Below are 22,728 nucleotides of genomic sequence, written 5' to 3' on the forward strand. Positions count from 1 at the left end.
ACAAAAAATTAACCATATAATTAGGGCATAAAATCCTCACTAACAAATACAAAAAGTCCAAATATTAAATCCAACATCTCGTATCAATATGTAATAAAAATTATGTTGAATAAAGGGCCTTAGAAGTATAAATTAAAATTCATTTTAATTAAATTATCAAATGCTGAATAATTAGTGTGTTAAACTATAAATCAGAGAAATAATCAATAATTTCATTAAAGATAATGTCAACAATGAGACAACATTCCAAAAGTAGTAATATGCAATCAAAATACTGTTTAAGAGGAAATTTATATCTATAACACACATCAATAAAAGAAGAAAAAGTAGATCAATGAATCAGCCACAAAAAGAAAAATATATTTAAAATCATAAATTAAATAATCATATTGAAATCCTAAAAATCAAAGAAGAGGTTAGTAACATTGAATGTAAGAAACAAACAACTAGAAAACAATAGAACTAGTAAATAAAACCAGGAGCTATTCTTTTATAAAAAAAAATAATAATACTGGATAATTTGATTAAAAAGAAGAAAATCAAATGATCAATATCAGAAATTAAAAGGATGAATGAACAACCAATGAAGATCAGAAGCAATTATATTGCTTGATTGTATTACAATAAATCTGACAATCTAAGGGATATGGATGAATATTTTAAAAAATATAAATTACCCAGATTAACAGAAAAGGAAATAGAATAACCCTATCATAGAAAAAAGAAATCAAACAAATTATAAATGAACTTCTTAAGGGAAAAAATCCAGGACTAGATGCAATTAGAAGTGAATTCTACCAATCATTAAAAAACAATTAATTAATGTACTTTATAAAGTATGTGGAATAAATGTAAAAATTGACTGTAACAGATTCCTTCTCTGACACAAATAAAATTTTGATACCCAAATCAGTAAGAGCAAAAATAAAGAAAACTAGAGTCCAATTTCTTAATGAATATTGATGCAAAAATTTTACAAGCTATAAAACTAGAACAATATGTCACAAATATCCCACACTATGACCAGGGTGGTTTCATACCAAAAGTATAGGTCTGGATCAATCTAAGGAAAAAATATTATTGACAATATAAAAAAAAAACAACAGAAATTACATAATTATATTAAATTATGCAGAAATAGCTTTTGACAAAATGCAATATCCATTCCTATTCAAAACAGGGCAAAGCACAGGAATAAAAGATTTAATTAAAATAATAAGTAATACCTGCCTAAAACCAAGCATTATATGTGATGGGGATAAACTAGAAATCTTCTCAATAAGATCAGGGTGAAGAAAAGTATCCATTATCACCCTCATTATTCAACATTGTATTAAAATGCTAAATATAGCAACAAGAAAAAAAGGAAGGAATTGAAGGAATTAGAACAGACACTGAAGAAAGAAGCTATTAGTTTTTGCAGATGATACGATGATACACTTAGAGAACTTTAGAGAATCAAATAAAAAATAAAGAAATTTAGTAAAGTTACATATAAAAAACTCAGAAATCATCATACTCATGCATTTTTTCCAGACAAAACTGTGTAGGGATAGAAAGAGAAATTCCATTTAAGATAACTGCAGATAATATAAAATACTTTTTTGTGTTCTATATATGACACATATAGGAACTATATTAACACAGATACAAAATGCTTTCACACAAATATAGAACTAAACAACTGGAGAAATATAAATCTCCCAATATATAGAAATATATGTAAATATATGTGTATATATATATATATAAATCATCTCCAGTAAACAACAACAAAAAACCAACAATATTAGCTAAATGAATTCCCTTACTCATTTTTATACCAATCAAACTTCCAGAGAATTATTTTATAGAGATAGAAATAATAATAATAATTAATCTGGAAGAACAAAAGTTTCAAGAATATCAAGGGAATTAATAGCAAAAAATGAATTTAGGACGCCTAACAACACCAGATTTCAAACTGACTATAAAGCAATCATCATCAAAACAATCTAATTCTGGCTAAGAAATAGAATAGTTGATCAATGAAAAAGATTAGATATACAATGTACAGAAATAAATCACAATAGTAACGTATTTGAGAAACCTGAAGATCTAATGTATTGAGGCAAGAACTCACACTGACAAAAACAACTAGGAAGTTCAAAAATAATATGATAAAATCTAGACATAGACCAGCATCTCATGCTATATATTAAAATAAAGTAAGAAAAAGAGTGATATCAAGAAAATTGTGGAACACAGAAAATATTACTTTTCAGATCCATTGGTGAAAGAAGAATTTATGATCAAATGAGGAAGTAAAATGCATTATGGGAAGTAAAAGGCATAATTTTAAATTAGAGAAATGCATATTAAAACACTGAGATAGCACTTCATATCTATCAAATTGACTAATATGTCAGAAAAGGAAAATAATAAGGCTGGAAGTCTGTGGGAAACTAGGTATGCTAATGCACTGATGATGGAGTTCTGAACTGGTTTAACCATTCTGGAGAACAATTTGTAACTATACTATAAAATTATGCTTGTCTTTTGACCTAGCAATATTTCTTCTAGATGTATGTAGGTGTGAATGAGGATGGAGTTTTCTATTAGGCAGATGAGAATGCAGTATCACTGTTATTGGACTCATCTTCATGAATATTCTCTTATCATGTCCCTCCACTATGATTTCCTAGATTTTCTTATATGTCTTCTTAATATATAACACTTCTCTGCCATTGCGTTCATGAACCATTATTTACTTAGCTATTTCCCAACAATGTACAGTTGCTTTATTTCTAATCTTTTGCCAGCACACACACACACAAAAAGTGCTGCTATGAGTATTTTGTTTTCTAAGGGATAATCATAATCTATCTTAATCATCCTTGAGATATAAGCTTAGTGATGGAATCTCTGAGTCAAAGGTCAGGAACATCTTAACTACTTTTAAACATAATCTAAATTACTTTATTCAGACAGGATCATAAGTTTTCACTTCTCAAATCTACCTTTTTCTTCTAATATCTTTACTTTTGATTGGCAGAAGTAATGAAAATAGTACTTATGAACCTTGCAAGTCTTTGGTGTTTTGAATGTTGTTCACTTGTTTCAGTCATTTCCAACTTTTTTTTTTTCCCACATACCTTTTAAGTTGGGTTTATTGCAGGAGGATCCCCCAGCTCTGTTCTATTGTCAGATTTGGTTTACTGTCCCATTGAAACCCTTTGTCCTTGATCAGTGTTGAAGGGTTTACAGAGGTCTGGAGCCTTGATGCTTCTAAGCCACTATCTTCCCAGAATTCTTTTCCATCTCCAACTTTTAATGACCCCATTTGGATTTTTCTTGGCAAAAATACTAGATTGATTTGCCATTTCCTTCTTCAGATTATTTTATAGATTAGGAAACTGAAGCAAACAGATTAAATGACTTGCCCAACATCACATGGCTAGTAAATGTCCAAGGATAGATTTGATCTCAGGAAGATGAGCCTTCCTCACAGTAAGTCCAGTACTCTACCCACTCTATGACCTAGCCACAAAGCTGTTTCTTGATAAAAATCCATAATCCTTAGTAATCTATTTTAGACTATTAATGATATCATCTGTGGTTACATGAATGCTATCTGACATATTTTAGAAGGTTTTTGTTTTTTGTTTTTTGTTTTTTTCTGTAAGAGATAAAAACTGGAATTGAAGTCTACAAATCATTAGTTTGATTCTTGCCCCAACTGTGAATCTGTACCAGTCATATAATCTCTGCCAGTCTGTTTCCTTACTCATAAAATAAGGATAATAATGCCACACACATATGTCTGTATATATACAAATTTTGTAACTGCTACTAGTTGTAGCTTGGATATATGCTTTAGATCTCTTTATAGTTATTATGATGTAAACAAATAACGTTATCAATGCCAATTAATAGGAAGCTACAAACCATTTCTCCTTGTCTTTTTGTCCTCTGATCCTAACTGGATGATTTCTTTCTAGACAGCACCAACAGATTTACATTTTCATTACTTGAAGGACAAAATGACTACTTTCTTCTCAGAGTATAAGCTCTTCCCTACTTAAGAAAAGGCTTAAATATATTTCTTAGTTACACTCAATCAGGGGTCTTTCTTCCCTTTCACCTTTGTGAGATATTCTTCTATTCCCTAAACTCTTAACAAAAGTTGTTTCCTTTATGCTTTTCTGATCCTTTTTCTTACATGTTTTCACATTGAAAACCTTCTTTCTTTTTATTTATTTATTTATAGGATGACTTCATTCTCCCTATTAACCTGGAGAGTAGAGAGGTCCTTTCAGTAGTGAGATGAGCTTGTTTGTTTAGCATAGATGGAAAATTCATGGTATGTAATTACCATACACTTTAGACATGTCATTACATATTTTTCTTGCTCTCTCTAACTGATGAAAAATAGATTCTTGACTCCTTGCCATTTTATACTATAGTTCTTAAAAAAAAATTTAGTTGCTAAATTCCTAACCTCAGTAGCACTTCCTTACCTTAAAAGGCATGCTAAACTTCTTTTCCCTTGCTATACTAACCTCCTCCCTATAATTTCCAACTTGTATAATATAATTTCTTTCAGAATCCAAACTAGTATGCAGTAAATGGGGTGTTGTCCCAGGTGCCAAAATCCAGGAAAGTGACCTCCTTCCCTCCCTACTCAACTCCATCACTCACTTCTATGGCTTCAACTCTCCATTTTTCCATGGTCTTCATGGCATTTTCCAAGTCCCCCCACTGAAACAGATTGCCCTATAGACCTTTAGAAAGCCCTTGGAACCTTTGGAACAAAATTGGAACACCTTCGGAATCAATGAATGGGATCAATGTCAAAAATAGAGGGAGCAACCATGACCCATCTCCTAGTAAATTCAGGTCCTAATAAATTCAACCCTTCTAGGCCATATCTTTTGCTTTCCTTTTCCTCTAACCTTTCTGATACCCTCCTCCATTGACAAATTTCTCTTTATTCCTAATATTTTCTTCCCACATTCCATCTACCTTGTGATGTTCACTGAAATCTAGTTTCCCCTAAAGATACTACATCTCTTGGTGTCTTCTCCAAACTGGCTGTTCCTTCTGACTCATAAGGAAAGGACAATTTTATGTACATTTAGAAGTCTAATGTTACTTTTAGAAAACATTTGATATTTGTCCTTCATTTTCAGAGTACCAAAGGCATCGCAAGTGATGTCAAATTAGATTAAGTGAAGCAGAGATGCATAAAGTCATCAGCCTCCCACTCTTTCAGTCATCCAAGCCTAGTGTCATAATAAAAGTTGAGATGACTAGCGATATCCTGAGGTGAATTAGAAGTGCCATTAGACCAAATTATTCTTATAAACCCATTCTGCTGTGGGGAAGTCTTCACATGTTTGGGATAGATATCCCCCTAACTCACCAACAGATTTGAAGCCTGTAGATGGTTTAGCTTGTGTATTAGGATGGTTTTATTAAAATGTAGCCACTGCACATGCTACAGCATCTTGGAACCATAAGTAAGAGTCAGTTGAAAGGTACACCCTTAATATGGATGAGCATCCCTGAAAAGGGCTCAGTAAGCTCTCATATCACACATGCTAGTACTCCTTGATCAACCCATATATCCCAACTGTCAGCCACCCATTATCTTTTCTTTAAATTTTTTTAATTGGAGATTTTTTTAAACCCTTGTACTTCAGTGTATTGTCTCATAGGTGGAAGAGTGGTAAGGGTGGGCAATGGGAGTCAAGTGACCTGCCCACGGTCACACAGCTGGGAAGTGGCTGAGGCCGGGTTTGAACCTAGGACCTCCTGTCTCTAGGCCTGACTCTCACTCCACTGAGCTACCCAGCTGCCCCCCACCCATTATCTTTTAATATTCATGTGATTTTGTTCAGATCTTTATTACAACAATACATGGACCCCCAGATAACTTCCCTTTCTTTAAAATAAATTTAGTACCTGGCTTAATCTTTCCCATCAAAATCACTGCCTTTTTCAAATAACTTGGCTTCCAAATTCTTTACATACCCCACTTCCCTTGAACTCTGCCATCATTGCAATTAAATCCCCCCACAACAGAAGTGGCTCTCCTATTTACTGCCCCCAGATCCTTTCCCCATGTGCCAGAAATTCTTAGCTCAGTTCTGTTTTTTCTTACCAACTCCCTTTTCTTTCTTCTCAAATCTTACTTCTACTTCACATTTTTTTGAACTCCTTTACTTACTCGTCTTGTTCTTAACATCTTTTTAACTGTCTTCAGTTTCTCACCCTCTATTGTTTCTCTTCCTTGTCAGGCCTTTCTGTTCCAGTCCTAAATTTCCTCATATGCCTTTTTCTCTCTTATTCCAACCCTTCTTCAATTTATGCATTTCTTCTTAGCTTTCTCCTCCTTCAACTTCTCATGTGTGCACATGAATTCAGCCTCTAGCAAATCATTTTCAGGATTTCTCTTAAAATTTCCTGTTCATCTCCTTTTCTTTGTCATTTTTTTTCAGCTAAAGCTTTCCTCCTGATATTCCTCATAACAGAATCTGCTTACATAGGAGCCAGAAATAGACTTGCTCCTCATTATCAACCAGTCAAAATTTACATTCAATCAATTTGGCTTTATCTTTAATTTTTTGCTTTGATCGTTATCATAGTTACTCTTCCTTACATACACATTAAACATCAGCAACATTGGATTATTTGCCTTTGTTCAATATTTTTCTGAATTTATTTTATGCCTTCACTCATATTATTCCTTCCACCTCTTGCAATTTTCCCTATTACCAAATCTGTTAGCCAAATTAATATATAAATCATATTTTGATAACTTAAGGTTTACAATGTTTTCTTCATAACCCTCTAGTGAAATAGGTAATGAAAATTAACAACATTTTCACAGATGAACTGTTTGACAAAGTCTGCTGATTTCATCTTTACAATATTTCTCAAATATATTCTCTTCAGTACTCTGACACTGAGCTACTCTGGCATAGACTCTCAAGACCTCTTACCTTGACTATTGTAATTTGTCTACTGGTGATTCTTCTTTCTTCCCACTCCATTCAATTTTCAATTCTGCCAGTAGTTATTTTCCTAAAGCACAGCTCTGAATGTGGCACTCCCCCTCATCCCCCATTCTGCCACTGGAATTGCAGTGGCTCTCTACTGACTAGCATCAAATACAAAATCGTCTTAGGTATAAAGCCCTTCAGAATCTATACCCTTTTACCTTTCCAGTCTTCTAATACCTTACTCCCTGCCATATGGTCTTCAATTCAGTGACACTGGCCTCCTTGCTGTTCCACAAACAAGTCATCTCTCAGCTCCTGGCATTTTCTTTGCCTGTCATGTTTCCCTTCTCCCCCCACCATACCTGGAAAGCTCTTCCTCCAATCTGTATACTGACTACATTGGCTTCTTTTAGGTCTCCAATAAAATCCCATATTTTCAGGAAGCCTTTCCTAATGTCTCTTAATTCTATTGCTTTTCCTCTATTAATTATTTCCAATTACCTGTTATCTAGCTTGTTTCTACAGATTTGTTTGGATATTGTCTCCCTCATTAGATAATAACTTTCTTGAGGAAAGAGACTGTCTTTTGCCTCTTTTGTCACTTTATTGCTTAGCATAGGACTTGGAAAATAGTAAATGACTGATAAATATTGGTTGATTGATGAAGAATTCAATCACAGAGATGCTAAATGACTTGTTCTGGTCATACAACTAATAAGTACTGGAAATAAGATAGAGCCTCTTTTCTTCTGGTTCTAAGCCTAATCTGTCCATTACTCTCTCCTTGAGCCCCAAAAATAAATTAAAAAACTCATTAGTGAAAAACTTTAAATTTTCCAAGGCAAGTTTTTCATACTTCTGGGAGGTGGACACTACTACTAATATTATCCCTATTTTGAATATGAAGAAATTGAGGTGCCAATTGAATTACAATTTCTCCATCAAATTTTCTCTGATTCCTCCAGGCAAAAGTCATCTCTCCATCCACAAAATGCCTTTTCTATTTAGTTTTCTCATAATTTTAACAAAAATCAGTTTTGCATTGTATCTTTATCTGTATGCTTATCTTAGTTCCTTCTAATAGAGGGTAAATTCTTTTGAGGTAAGAAAAGATCTTGTAATCCACAGTGGCTCTTCCACCTTAACAAGCACAGTGTCTTGCATATAACAGTGCTTACTAAATATTAGCTGCTGAACAAATGTATAATAGAATTTGTGTAACAAAGAAAGATTTTGAAAATACAAAAGAAAGTCAGTCATCTCAGGATGAAAAACAACTTGTCTAGATCAGTAATTCTCTTTTGTTTGGTTCTCAGGACCACTTTACAGTCAAAAAAATTCAAGAGTCCCCCAAAACACTTAAAAATTAACTGCATCAATATTAACATATTAGAAATTAAAATACCCCCAATTGATAAATGGGCAAGGGACATGAATAGGCAATTTTCAGATAATCAAAACTAACAACAAGCACATGAGAAAGTGTTCTAAATCTCTAATGATTAGAGAAACGTAAATCAAAACAACTCTGAGATATCACCTCACACCTAACAGATTGGCTAAAATGACAGCAAAGGAGAGTAATGAATGTTGGAGAGGTTATGGCAAAATTGGGACATTAATGCATTGCTGGTAGAGTTGTGAATTGATCCAAACATTCTGGATAGCAATTTGGAACTATGCCCAAAGGGCTTTAAAAGACTATTAGCCTTTTGATCCAGCCATAGCACTGCTTGGTTTATACCCCAAATAGATAATAAGGAAAAAGATTTGTACAAAAAATATTTAAGGCCCCACTTTTTGTGGGTGCAAAAAATTGGAAAATGACAGAATGTCCTTCGATTGAGGAATGGCTGAACAAATTGTGGTATCTGTTAGTGATGGAATACTATTGCGCTCAAAGGAATAAAGAACTGGAGAAATTCCATGTCAACTGGAATGACCTCCAGGAATTGATTCAGAGTGAAAGGAGCAGAACCAGGAGAATTTTGTACACAGAGAAGGATACACTGTGGTACAATCGAACATAACTGACTTCTCTACTAGAAGCAATGCAAGAATCAAGAGCAAGGCTGAGGGACTTATGAGAAAGAAAACTAGCCACATCACATTCAGAAGAGGAACTGTGGGAGGAGAAACACAGAGGAAAAACAACTGCCTGAACACATGTGCTGATGGGGATATTATTGGGGATGAAGACACTAAATGGTAATTGTAGTCCAATTATCAATAATATGGAAATAGGTCTTAATCAATGATACATGTAAAACCCAGTGGAATTATACCTCAGCTAAGGGGAGTTAGGGGGGTTTGGGGAGAGGGAAAGAACATAAAACATGTAACTATGGGGAAATACTAAAAATAAAAATAAAAATAGAAAAAATAGAAATTACAAAAACTTGTTATTTTAACATGTTCATTGTTTATTGGAAAAACCATATTACATAGATATTTGAACATATTATACTTTCAAATAAGTATGTAATATGAATCTGTGTCCTTTGTCAAAAGAAAAGTTAAAATAAAATAATTTTTAGAGTAGAAAAGTGTCTGTTGGGGTAGCTGGGTAGCTCAGTGGATTGAGAGCCAGGCCTAGAGACGGGAGGTCCTAGGTTCAAATCCGGCCTCAGACACTTCCCAGTTGTGTGACCCTGGGCAAGTCACTTGACTCCCATTGCCTACCCTTACCACTCTTCCGCCTATAAATCAATACACAAAAGTTAAAGGTTTAAAAATAAAAAAAAAAAGAAGAAGAAGAAAAGTGTCTGTAAACTTTCTTCTATTGCTCTATTAATACATTCCTTAAGAAGATAGAATTCATTTTTGTTATAAATATTTAATAAATAATAATAAATATACATATCCAAGAGAAACTGTTGGAAACCAAGAGAGGAACAGGGTCTTTTAGCAGAATCTTTGGACCCCTTTAACATCAACATAGTTTAGCAAAGCTCTACAATGGTTATTGTGACCTGAAACTCAAGTCACAGAATGGATGCCCTATCCAAAAAACCTTTGACAACTCTCTATGGCTCCTTTAATTATTGAAAACATATCAATTTAATTCTCTAAGACAGCCTTAAGTTTTATAGAGAGCATCTAAGTACTCTATAGTAAACCAGCAGTTGAGGATTTAACAATTTTTCCTAAGAGAAAAGAGCAGAATTCAGTAGAAGCTGTTCTGACCCTGTATCTATCTATTCCTAGACAGCCAAGGTCAAAGCAAGCAGTTTGACACTCTTCACATTCAGCCAGGTGCTTTCCACCCCATAATGTTAAAGACTCATTCATTAGAGATATCTTTTGAAGTATGGAAGCTTTTCCTTGAAATAACTTATTGGTAAAAATGAGCCTCATTTCTAGCCTTGAATCTTGTCCCATCCAGGTTTAATCTTCATGGGAGAAAATTGTGTAAGTATATGTTAATCTTGAGATAACTCTGTAACCTTGGGTGAGTGTACAGCTGTAACTCTATGATGCTTTGTAAATGGCTTCTGAATGTTGTATAAATAAAGCTCAGGCTCAATGCATGGTCAGAGCAACCATGAGATAACCATTAGCCACTGTTCTCAATCTTTTTTGTCCTTATTGCCAAAGCCACTTCAAGTCATTCAAAATCCTTGTTGAAATAGAGCTGGACCTCTATAAGAAACAAATTCTCACATTAACTATATACAAAAATCTGTCTTATTCTTCTTTTTCCCTTTCCTCCTCTGCTTCCCTCCCTCCCCCAAGAAGGCAGGTAATATAGATTGTATACATATGATCATATAGTACATATTTCCCTGTTCATCATGTTGTAAAACAAGAAAAATAATGATTACACTAGAGAAAAATTCATGGAGTAAATAAAGTGAAGAAAACATGTTTCAATCTGCATTCAGTCTCTGTTCCTTCTATGGGTGTGGTTATCTTTTATCATCATGAGTCTCTTGGTATTGTCCAGGATCCCTACCTTCTTAAAAATAGTTAACTCATTCACATACATTATTACTGTTAATGTGTACAATGTTCTACTGGTTCTGCTCACTTCATTTCATGTAAGTATTTCCAGTTTTTTGTGATGATCATGTTTGTCATTTTTTATGACACAATAGGATTCTATTACAGTCATAAACTACATCTTGTTTAGCCATTTCTCAATAGCTGGACACCCTTCTACTTTTCAGTTCTTTGCCACTGAAAAAAAGAGCTGATATAAATGTTTTAGAACATATAGCTTCTTTTCCTTTCTCCTTGACCACCTTAGGAAATAAAGCTAATAGTCGTATTACTTGATCAAAAGATTTACACAATTTTGTAACCCTTTGAGTATAATTCCAGATTGCTCTCTGAAATGGTTGAATAAGTTCCTTACTTCCTCCAACATTTGTCATTTTAAGCCAATCTGGTAGGTGTGGTGTGGTATCTAAGAATTGCTTTGATTTACATTTACCTAATCAATAATGATTTAGAACAATTTCCTTAAAATGTTTCTGTTATTTCCACTGATATTCTTGAGCTTTGTTTTTCCAAATTAATTTTGTTATTATTTTTAATAGTTCAATAAAATAGCACTTGGCAATTTAATTGGGATGGCATTGAATAAGGAGGTTGGTTTGGCTAAGATTGTCATTTTAATTATATTGGCTCTTCCCATCCATGAACAATTAATATTTCTCCAATTATTTAAATTTAATTTTATTCATATAGAAAGGTTGTTATAATTATATCAAACAGTTTCTGGATTTCTTTTGGAAGATAAACTCCTAGGAATTTTATTCTATCTATAGTTATGTTAAATAGGTTATCTCTTACTATCACTTCTTGGAGGAATTGTGATATATAGAAATGCTAATTATTTATGTGAGTTTAGTTTATATCCTAATTTGATTAAATTATTGAGAATTTCAATTTATTTTTTAGTTGAATCTTTAAGATTCTCCCTATATATGTATACACATACATATATAAATCACATACATGTATACACATACATATATATCATTATATCATCTGTGAAAGAGTTTTATTATTCCTTGCCCATTCTGATACTTTAAATTTCTTCTTTTTATCTTATTGCTATTGCTGGCATTTCTAGTACAATATTAAACAATATTCATGATAATGGTATCTTTGTTTTACTCCTGATATTATAGAGGCTTCTAACTTATCCCCATTATAAATGTTTGCTGTTGGCTTTAAATATATATTGTTGTTATCATTATTATCAGGAAAGTGCTTTTGATACTGTGCACTGATTGAAATGGTTTTATGACCCCCAGGACTCCCCAGTTGACATTGTGAGAAACAATTGTTATAATCATATCTAAAGCTTTAAAATCTTGTCATCTTATAATTGTTATTGTAACTAGGCAATGTCAGAGAATATGCTCAGTCAAGTAATAGAAATCTTAATGAAGTCAATGAGTCTATATTATTATAAATGTACTTTACAGCAAATGTGGGAAATTTTTTCATGTAAAAAGGAATCAGTGGAAATATGAATAAAATTCTCTATTGTGAATGTTATAGGTTCACAATACACAAGCTTTATTTTATAAGGATATAGAACTTAAAACAAACTCCAAAAGGCAGTATTTTAACTTGATCCTCAATGCCTGTAATATAGAAGTCATTCATTCATCTTTGATGTTTGAGCTATTTAAACAAACTGTGTGTCAAATTTACTCTTCCTTGACAAGAAGCACATGGCCTTCTTGAAGACATACAATAGATAAATCCATTTCAGGTCCACACAAACCACATGGTGCACTGGAAAGGCCTATTCAGTAGCTGATATTACACAAGAATAGCTTTTTTGTGTTTTCTTTTTTCCTTTAAAGTGAAACATTTGGTTTTTGAAGCAGCAAGAAGAAATTTCTATTCAGTTTTTGTTTCATTTCTTTTTGTGGCATATGGCATGACACATCATTGCACAACTGGCCTCAGGACCATTTGAAAAAGCAACTAGCGCAAATACAAATATTTGCTATCCTGGCTTTTAAGTAAAAGCAAAAAGGAATAAAACCATTTTTGTAATATGGTAGCCTCTTTGCCTTTTCTAGGATGTTTTCTTTCTAATATATGAAATTGACTGCTGTGCCCAGCTAGTTCTCATGTCCTTTGAAGATTCATCATGAAAAATAAACATATTATTGGCTGGTCAAGAATGCCTTCAACAAAGCAAATCAAATTATTCTTTGTTACTTTGTGAGTATCACAGAGTAGTCACAGATTGTTCCTTGAAAATGTCTTGTTACAGGAAGATAGGAAGAGAAAGTAAATAAATACTGCTAATCTATTTAAATTGTTAGGGGCCATATTGCCCCTCCCCATATCTACTTAATCGCTGTTAACATTAGAAAAATAGATTATCTTTCCCAAGGGGGAAAAATCATATCCCATCACCATAATTCCCAGTCAACAGTGTTCTTGCTAGACTCTGCTACTGTTTTTCCTAGACTCTACTTGAGTCTAGAGATTTTTTGGGGAAGATATCAGCATCAATTTTAATGAGATACAATTTATCTGATATACATAAGAGAAATTTAATTCTCATTAAAAATGTTTCTATCTGGGATGAGATACATATCAACATTTATATTTCTAACCTATATTAGGAAAGAACATTTGCAGGAGAAATGGTTAGAATGAAGTTGACTCTTTTTTTCTAATTCAAAGTCCACCGAAAAGCCTAAAAACATACACATATGTATGAGTGTATATTTCAAAGACTTATATTAAGTCAGTGCATGTTCGTGTATGTATTCTGACTACCAACATAGTTTGAAAATCTCTTTCATCTTGGAATATGGTTTTCAATTGTTTCAGTGGCAAAAATGACCATTGCCTTCTATCTAACTAATGGGATGAATCTGTGTGAATTCTTAAAGAGGGAATGCCATAAATTAGATAGAAAGATAGATGGATGGATAGATAGATAGATAGATAGATAGATAGATAGATAGATAGATAGATAGATAGATATTTAATTAAACAACCCTTTTTGTCATGTAGTGTTCAAAATACACATTAAAATTAGGTTGATCTGTCATTTGCCCAAGTTTTCCCTGAATGAACCAGAAAACCAGGATGGAAAGAAGAAACAAGGAATTTTTATAGTAGATTGAGATTAGATTTGATTTGAGATTTGAACTGAGATTGGAGATTATAATATATTTACATACATATATACACATATACATATGTATATAGTAAGAAAAAAATTAGATGTTAATTAGATTAATTAAAATAATAAGTTCTGCTTAGAAGAAGGGTGTCCAGCTTAGGGAAAGAATTTTACAGTTTACCTTAAGAGAGAGAAGAAAGATTGGAGGTTCCATAAGAAGAATTCCCAGAAACCCCAGGAAAGGACCATTGGTAAATGGATCATTCTCTCTGGAGCCTCCTTACTGGGAGCAGGTGTCTAGGGAGTTGGCTCTTATTAGTCTTTAGAGATTTGGGTGGTAGATAGCTTGGAAAAACATCTTTATATCTGAGAAGATTGTGAGAGTAATTCAACCAAATAGAGTGAGTGGTTACTTTCAATTCACTGAGCCACTAAGACACCTAGCTGCCCCCTGCCCTTCTTTTAATCATTTCCTATTTATCCTGGATATATAGATAAACAGACGACAAAAAGATAGATAGATATCTGTTTGCATTCTATCTTTCCCACTAGATTGTAACCTCTTTGGGGTCAAGTAGTGTCTTGTACCTTTTTTGTATTCCCAGCACTTAGCACAGTGCCTGGAAAATAAATGCTTAATAAATGTTTATTTTAAGTTGGAAGCCACTAGTAGTTTCGGGAACCCAGAAAAGCTCATGCAGAAAATGATGGTTGGCCTCAAGTTTTAGGTAAAATAGGTATTTGAAGAGGTAAAGATAGGATGGAAGTACATTCCAGGAATTGGAGAAAATCAGTATACTTTTTACAGTACTGTAAAAATAATCTTTCCATAGGCATAAGCATAGGTCACTCCTCCACTTAAAAATAGAATATCTATATATAGAATGAAATAGAAGCTCCTTAGTTTGTCATTTAAGACTATCTATTGTCTTACTATAACTTTTTTTTCCAGATTGTTCCCAGTCCCTCCAGATGTTATTTCATTTCTCTCTGAAATTGTCTATCATGAATATATATTTTCTCTATCTAATTGCTTACATGTTTTCTGCCCCACTATAATTTACTTAAAATCAAGGACTTTTATTTTTGGTTTTGTTTGCAGTCTTATGATGATACCTGGTACACAGTAATAATGCTTATCAACTGAATTATGCACCAACTACTCCCTTTGATTCATTCTCTGTTCCTATCTAATCAAACTGCTAGGAAAACATCTCCAAGCTCTGTTGATTCCCTCTTGGTCACCTTTTTATTATTTTCTATAGCACTGAAGCTTTGGACTCTGCTTCAGACATGATCTCTTAATGAAATTTGGTGCACAAGATCAAAGGGAGGAAGGCAGTAAAAAACAACAACTAAAAACTGTGCCAGATCATATACAATTTTATCTTCATGAAATTTGGGCTTTTATAGCAACTGAGAGACACTATGAAATCTAAAAAAAGGAGTGAGAAGTAATTTTTTGAAAAATTTCTATGCTAGGATCACCAAAAATGACCACTGAAGCAATATTTATAAGAGAGAGAGAGAGAGAGAGAGAGAGAGAGAGAGAGAGAGAGAGAGAGAAAGGGACGGAGACAGAGAGAAATTGAGAGATATACATATATATATATATATATATATACACACACATATATAAACAAAAATAACCAAGTCAATGGTTCTTGTCATTCATACTCAAATAGGATCAAAATGACATTTACTATGTCAGGGTCAATATAGCTGTGGCTAATCAGACCAATATAAACTAAGAAGACTCTACCACAAGTCAAGCATAAATAGCCCATGTGAACATTTGGAATGTAGATCTCTCTAAATTTGCTCATCTCATATTTGTTTTGAGGAACTGAAATTCTGCTTTGCTCATAGAGCACACTACATTCTTTAATGTGGGCACTTCATGCAGGATAATCTTGTGCCAGGGTCTCTCTCATGTCTTACATTTTGTAATACAGTTCTTCAGAAAGAACTGAAAGTGTCCTTGTATTGCTTCTTCTGACCTCTCTGTGAGCACTTTCCTAGGGCAAGTTCTGTGTAAAATAGCCTTTTAGGCAAACATCCTTTTGGCATTTGAACAATGTGACCAGCCCATTGGACTTACAATCTCTGCGTAGAGTCTGAATGCTTGACAGTTTACCTTGAGACAAGACTTCAGTGGCTAGTATCTTAGCTTGCCAGGTGATCTTCAGAATCTTCCTAAGATAATTCAAATGGAAGTGATTCCGTTTCCTCACGTGGTGGTAGTATACTATCCAAGTTTTAGGTAACTTGGTGGATTTACCATTGGACTAGAAGTCAGGAAAACATCTTCCTAGCTGTATGACCCTGGGCAAGCCACTTAACTCTATTTGCTTCAGTTGCTCATCTGCAAAATGAGCTAAAGAAGGAAATGGCAAACTACTCCACTATCTTTGTCAAGAAAACTCCAAAAAAAGATTATGAAGAGTCAGAAAAAAACTAACAAAAAAAAATTGAGTCTATTCACATATATGGATTAACTAAACAATTTTCATTGACCTGAATAAAATGTGACAAATAATCCATTAAATTTAATTTATACCTGTATGCTAATTGGAAAAGACTCTAGCAGACATTATGCAGAAAAAAGGACTGATTTGGCCAGAGTGTTTCTCAATGTCTTATCTAAACCATTGGCAATTTTAATGGTAGAAATTTGGGTGGCTTGTAGAAAGGGAGGTTGACCCCAGGACAAGCTATGTGATGGGGAAGATAACTGTGTACAGATGGATTCTTTGGATACTTTTTGTGTCCCCTATGATAGGTTGTTAGAGTACTTTATGTATAGGACAAATACACCTAATAATGAGATCATGCTAACCTCTCAGGAGGAGACTGTCGATCAAAAGAATTTCAATTTTCATTTCATAGAGAAGATCTGGAAGTCTTACTAAAATTTGACATTTTATAGAAAGAGACCTTCAAGTCAATTTGCTCTGTTAACTACACATGATAAGGAATTTAAGATTCAAGCTTCTGTAATCTGAACCCTAATAAATATTTCCACATGACATATAACATAATATTAATGCCATATTATTATCTCTCCAGAATGTTCATTGTTGTATGTGTGTGTGTGGGGGGGGGGGCTCTTTATTCTTTAGCCAATCATTAATTTGTGAACCATAGTATAAAAAATAATTAAAAGCTTTTTTCTTCTTTAAAAAATTCTTTCCTTATAGTTTTTCATATTTAAATACATAGTTAACTCTCTTCCTCTTTCCCTTTCCCCCATTAAAGAAGGCATCTTTTGAAAGAATATATATGTATATATAAAATTATGTCTTATTTATTTCTTTATCAGTTCTTTTTCAGGAAATGAACATACTAGAGTCATTCTTCAAAAATTATTTGTGTTGCTGTATATAATGTCTTCTTTGTTCTGTCCATTTCACTCTTCATTATTTCATGTTGGTCTTTCCATGTTTTTCCAAATTTAATCTTTTCTTCATTTCTTATGGCACAGAAATAATCCAAACACAATAATATGCCACACTTGTTTTGCCATTTCCCAATTGATGAACATCCCTTCAGTTTCCAGTTCTTTGCTTCCACAAAGAACTGTAATATATATTTTAAAGTACATAGTTTCTTTTCCATTTTCCTTGATCACCATTTTAATTGTACCCAAACATTTAAAATTATGTCTTTTGGGACAATAACAATATTATATCATATCTATATCTATCTATCAATATTAATTTAGAAAATTAGCTTTAAATTAAGTTTTGGTATATTTATATCTATTTATACACACATACATACATGTAATTAAGTGTATCAATAATTAGGTAGTATATTGACATAGTAACATTTTTTTCCAATTTTTTTAAAGCCTTAACTTCTGTGTATTGCTTCCTTGGTGGAAGAGTGGTAAGGGTGGGCAATGGGGGTCAAATGACTTACCCAGGGTCACACAGCTGGGAAGTGTCTGAGGCTGGATTTGAACCTAAGGACCTCCCATCTCTAGGCCCGGGTCTCAATCCACTGAGCTACCCAGCTGCCCCAGTTAACATTTTTAAAGGACACAAAATATCCATTATCTCATGTACAGAGCATTCAAGTACAAGTATAGAACATTCAGAGCAAAATGAGCATCATGAGCAATTTTTGTCCATGCTGGTCAATAATCCATCATACTCACCAAATGACTTAACCAACTAACTGTATATCTTGAGCAATATTCATTCTTCATCTACTAGATTTTCCTAGGTTGATTGGAGTTGTAGGCCACCTTTATTTAAGGGTTCATTAATTATAGTTGAAGACCCAATAGAATTCCAGGAATTAATGCAACCAGAATAATGTTATTTTTCAAAAATAATGGGTAACCTAATATCTGTGTAATTAATGTCAGTGATAGAGCCTTCCAAATTACACTGGGAGCCTCATGAAGTGATTAGTTCCTTATCACTGGAGTTCTTCAAGCAAAGTGATTTTCCATTTTGCTAGATTATAAGGAGAATTTTTCTTTAGAGTTGTATTGGATTCACATACGACCCCTTACAACAATTAAATTGTATAATTCTGTAATAATTAAAATGGGTTTGACAAATATAAGAATTTTTTTAAATAGTTGTGGTTGGCATTTATAAAAATTAACTCTTAAGTCATAAGGTTGTGAGCAGCTTTAGTAGCTTTATTACAGCAAGGTAGAGGTAGGAAAGAGGGAAATATAGGAAGGAGGTAGAAAATATTGGCTAGCTAAATACTCTAAGTATGGATCCCAGTGACTCCAGACTGAAGAGAGCATCCCACCAAAGACAAAAGTCAAAGAGCCAGTGTCTCCAGCCAGGATCTCCTCAACCCAAGTGAGTCACCAAAGTCAAACTCCTCCAAGCCACCAATGCTGAATCCAAGGCAGAAACGAATGCCTAATCAGGCCAAGCTGCCAAAAGACTCAGCCACCAAAAAAGCCCCAGGGTCCCAGAGGTTCCCACTTATGCACAGTTTCATCCACCTATGAGCTCTACTGGTCACATCTCAGGAACCAATCAGTTTATTAATTTGCCTGGGCAATGCCTATGGGGATCCACCTCCCATCCTCTGAGGATGTGAACTTTTATCAAAAGGATCCTCAGAGTTCCTTACTGATTAAATTAAAAGAGTGGAGCACTCCAAGTACTTGATTAAGTTAGGATAAAAAAAATTCCCTTTCACAATTCTACACCCTATCCTGAGAGGAATTTTTACTTTATTAAGAAAACATTGGAGATGAAAAAATCTTAAAGATTTTCCCATCAAAAATTAAACTCTAATGATAAAATGCCAGTTTAGTCAAAGAGATTCCTTTGGGCAAATTATATATAGATATAGATATATTGACATATTGATATGTGTGTATATTATTTATTTATATGTATATATGTATGTATTAGTATATAACTACTGTATATATGTATATATATAATACTGCATATATATGCATATATAAAATACACATTCCAGATAGTCTCAAACTACATTACCATTTATACTGTATGCATTATACATGCCAAATGTACACATGATATAGGTTCAGTGATTTCTAGAGTCAGACAACATTGAGTTCTCAAGAGTTGTTTATAGATTTTCTATTTTTCAAAATGTAACACTTCTGTCCACTATTTTTTTTATATTCCAAATGTAATATAACTTTTTTTAGGGAAAAAATGTAATTCCAAATTCTCATGTTTCTTAAAAGCACTTTCATCAAAATTGCTACTCACATTACTCACCTTAGTTCCCCAAACTAGTATTTATCTTCTGTGAACTGCTATAATGCTTTATGTGAAAGGGGAATGTCTCAGAACTTTTATTTAGAGGAATTCTCAGAGAAGTAATTGTTAATGTTTGTTTTACCTAATCTATCAATCTATCTATCTAGATAGATAGATATACACACATATATATGTCTTTATGTAGTAATAACACAACTGTTATTATGTTAGTCACAATGGTTACAAATTAGAATTTCGTTAACTTCATTATTAAACATATCACAAAGAACTAGACTAGAAGAAGTTCAATAGTCAAGAGGGTGATAGGTTTTTTGGTAAAAAATTCAAATTTAAATGCCAATAATAGACGCATAATGTCCACAGCAAGAAGACTTAATAGTCCTATTCTTCTTTTCCTTTGTCCAGCAATATCATACTGAACTTTTACTGTCTGGGTATATCATTTGTAGTCTAACTTTCTAATCCAACATGTTTTAAAGTGATCAGTAGGGCATTTCAATTCCAGTGGAAATCTAGTGAAATAATTCCCAACTTAACTTGCTGGAACAAATCACCCAGACATGCAGAGAAAATCAAGACCTGAACACTTATTTAATACTTTTCTGCATTTTAAAATACACTGAAAGTTTTATAAATATGGGGAAGGAGGGAGGAAGAGAGCATAGTGCTGGGCCTTAGTGCAAAAACAATACCATGCAGGCCTGAATAGTAATACTGTTGTCCTGGTGGTACATTACTATACCAACCCTTCCAGCTAGAAATGGGGAACTCAGCTTCAGCCCATTCAGCAGGATTCCATGGCTGAATTTTTTATATTAGTAGCAACATTGCCAGAAAGTCCAGCATGAAGCTTGTAGTCAGTGACAATTCAGTAATTATTGACAGAATCAGGGTGTGTGGACTTCATGGAGATTGAGATAATAGTGGGCTTTGGACATAGGGAAATTGTTTACCAGTGTCATTGGGGCATGACCATATAAAGATATCAGAATGCTATAAGGCTCTAGACAGCCACAGTTCACTAATACAGTCTCTTGATTTTGGGTTGCCTTGCTATCTCATCCAAAGGTTGTTGAGGGTAAAATCAGTTTACCATGTTGGGCCTAAATAGCTTATATCATTATTTTAAGGGCTTGTTGACAATTGAAGTGAATTGGAGCAGAGTAATCTGGGAGAGGAAGCCCAGAAAGAGGAAAGAAACATGTTACCTGGAAGGAGCAGATACTAGCATGAAGCAGTCTGGCTAAGAGTGAGTCCTTTTGTTTGTTTTATTTGACTTCCCTTCCCAACAAGTAAATGGGACTAATTGCTTTTTAAAAGACCAAGCATTTCTCCTCCCTCAGGAGCATCTTTGGTTTCATCTCAGTCCTGGTTCTTTCTTTAAAATAAGCCATTTTCCTAAGAAATTTGCCACTTACTTGGGGTTTAGTCTAGGGATAAATTGGTCCTGGTTCATATAAATTTTTCTCACTATGTTTTTTAAATATTAAAAGTAAAGTTTACTAACAGAAAAAAAATTTTTAAATCATAACATGGTAGCTTTGTCCATTAAACACAATGCCTGGCAAATAATAGCTATATGAGACAATAAGGCTTAAAGAAATAGAAACCGTTTAAGTGAACAGAGGTAAGGTTTAATCTTTCTCATGAGGAGTCACACCCTAATGGTGAAGCCCAACACATGGGGCAGATACATGCATTTTATAGATTCCTAAGGCAGATTCACTCACTCTGTTAAATACCTGTGGTCTGGGGCCGAATTATAATCTAGGTACAAAAGAGTACCCAATCAGAAAGAAAAAAGTTACATAGCATGAGCATACACCCAACCACCACAGCATAAGTCCTTTCAGGAGTTCCATTGGGGTGGGGAGGTTATTTTTTTTTTAATTTTTTTAATATTTTCCCATAGTTACATATTTCATGTTCTTTCCCTCTCCTCCAAACTCCCCTAATCCACCTTATCCGACACACAATTCCACTAGGTTTTACACATATCATTGATCAAGACCTAATTCCGTATTATTGATAGTTGGACTAGAGTTATCGTTTAGTGTCTACATCCCCAATAATTTCCCCAAAACCCATGTGCTCAAGCAGTTGTTTTTCTTCTGTGTTTCTCCTCAGGGTGGAGAGGTTTATGAAGGGGTAGCTATGTCTTCAGGAGTGACTCTTCTGACTTCTAAAGGTCAGAGGAGATAAGGAGGCAGGATAGTCTAATGCAGGGGTCAGCAACCTATGGCTCTCCAGCCATATCTGGCTCTTTTGAGGGCCAGATATAGCTCTTTCTGCAGGAGCCATAAAGTCAATTTTTTTTCAGGCGCTGTTACAGGAGCCGCACTGTGAGCACTGTACGGCTCTCATGAAATTACATTTTAAAAAATGTGGTGTTTATAGCTCTCACGGCCAAAAAGGTTGCGGACCCCTGGTCTAATGGTTTGCTTTCTTTGAGATAAGAGATCTTTCAACCCACTGGATCTATGGCAATGCCAAATGTCCTTAAGATGTTATTCTGAACTCCTAAACAGGTTTTCCTTTTCTAATGTAATCCCACCCTGAGAAGAACGAATTAATTCTTTTCACTCCATCCAATAGCCATTTAATAAATGCTCACATCTTCTCCCCAACATCTTGTAAGGTCCCCAGATCATGATGTGGTCTTGATGACCAAGTCAGAGTTCTAAGCCCTGACCTATTTTTCTTCATTCTCTCTATTTCTAGAGAGTGTCCAGTGTCTTCCATTTTCCATCTACAGCTCTAAATTAAGTGATTTTACAAATTGGTTATAATTAATCATAAATTTTATGTCAAGATAAAATTCTTTCAAAAATATGAATTAAATCAGAAATTATAAACTGACTTAAAGAACAAAGAAATAGAAACCAAAAAAATG

The sequence above is a fragment of the Gracilinanus agilis genome, chromosome 3 (genome assembly GCF_016433145.1).
Source record: "Gracilinanus agilis isolate LMUSP501 chromosome 3, AgileGrace, whole genome shotgun sequence".
In the NCBI taxonomy this organism is placed as follows: domain Eukaryota; kingdom Metazoa; phylum Chordata; class Mammalia; order Didelphimorphia; family Didelphidae; genus Gracilinanus; species Gracilinanus agilis.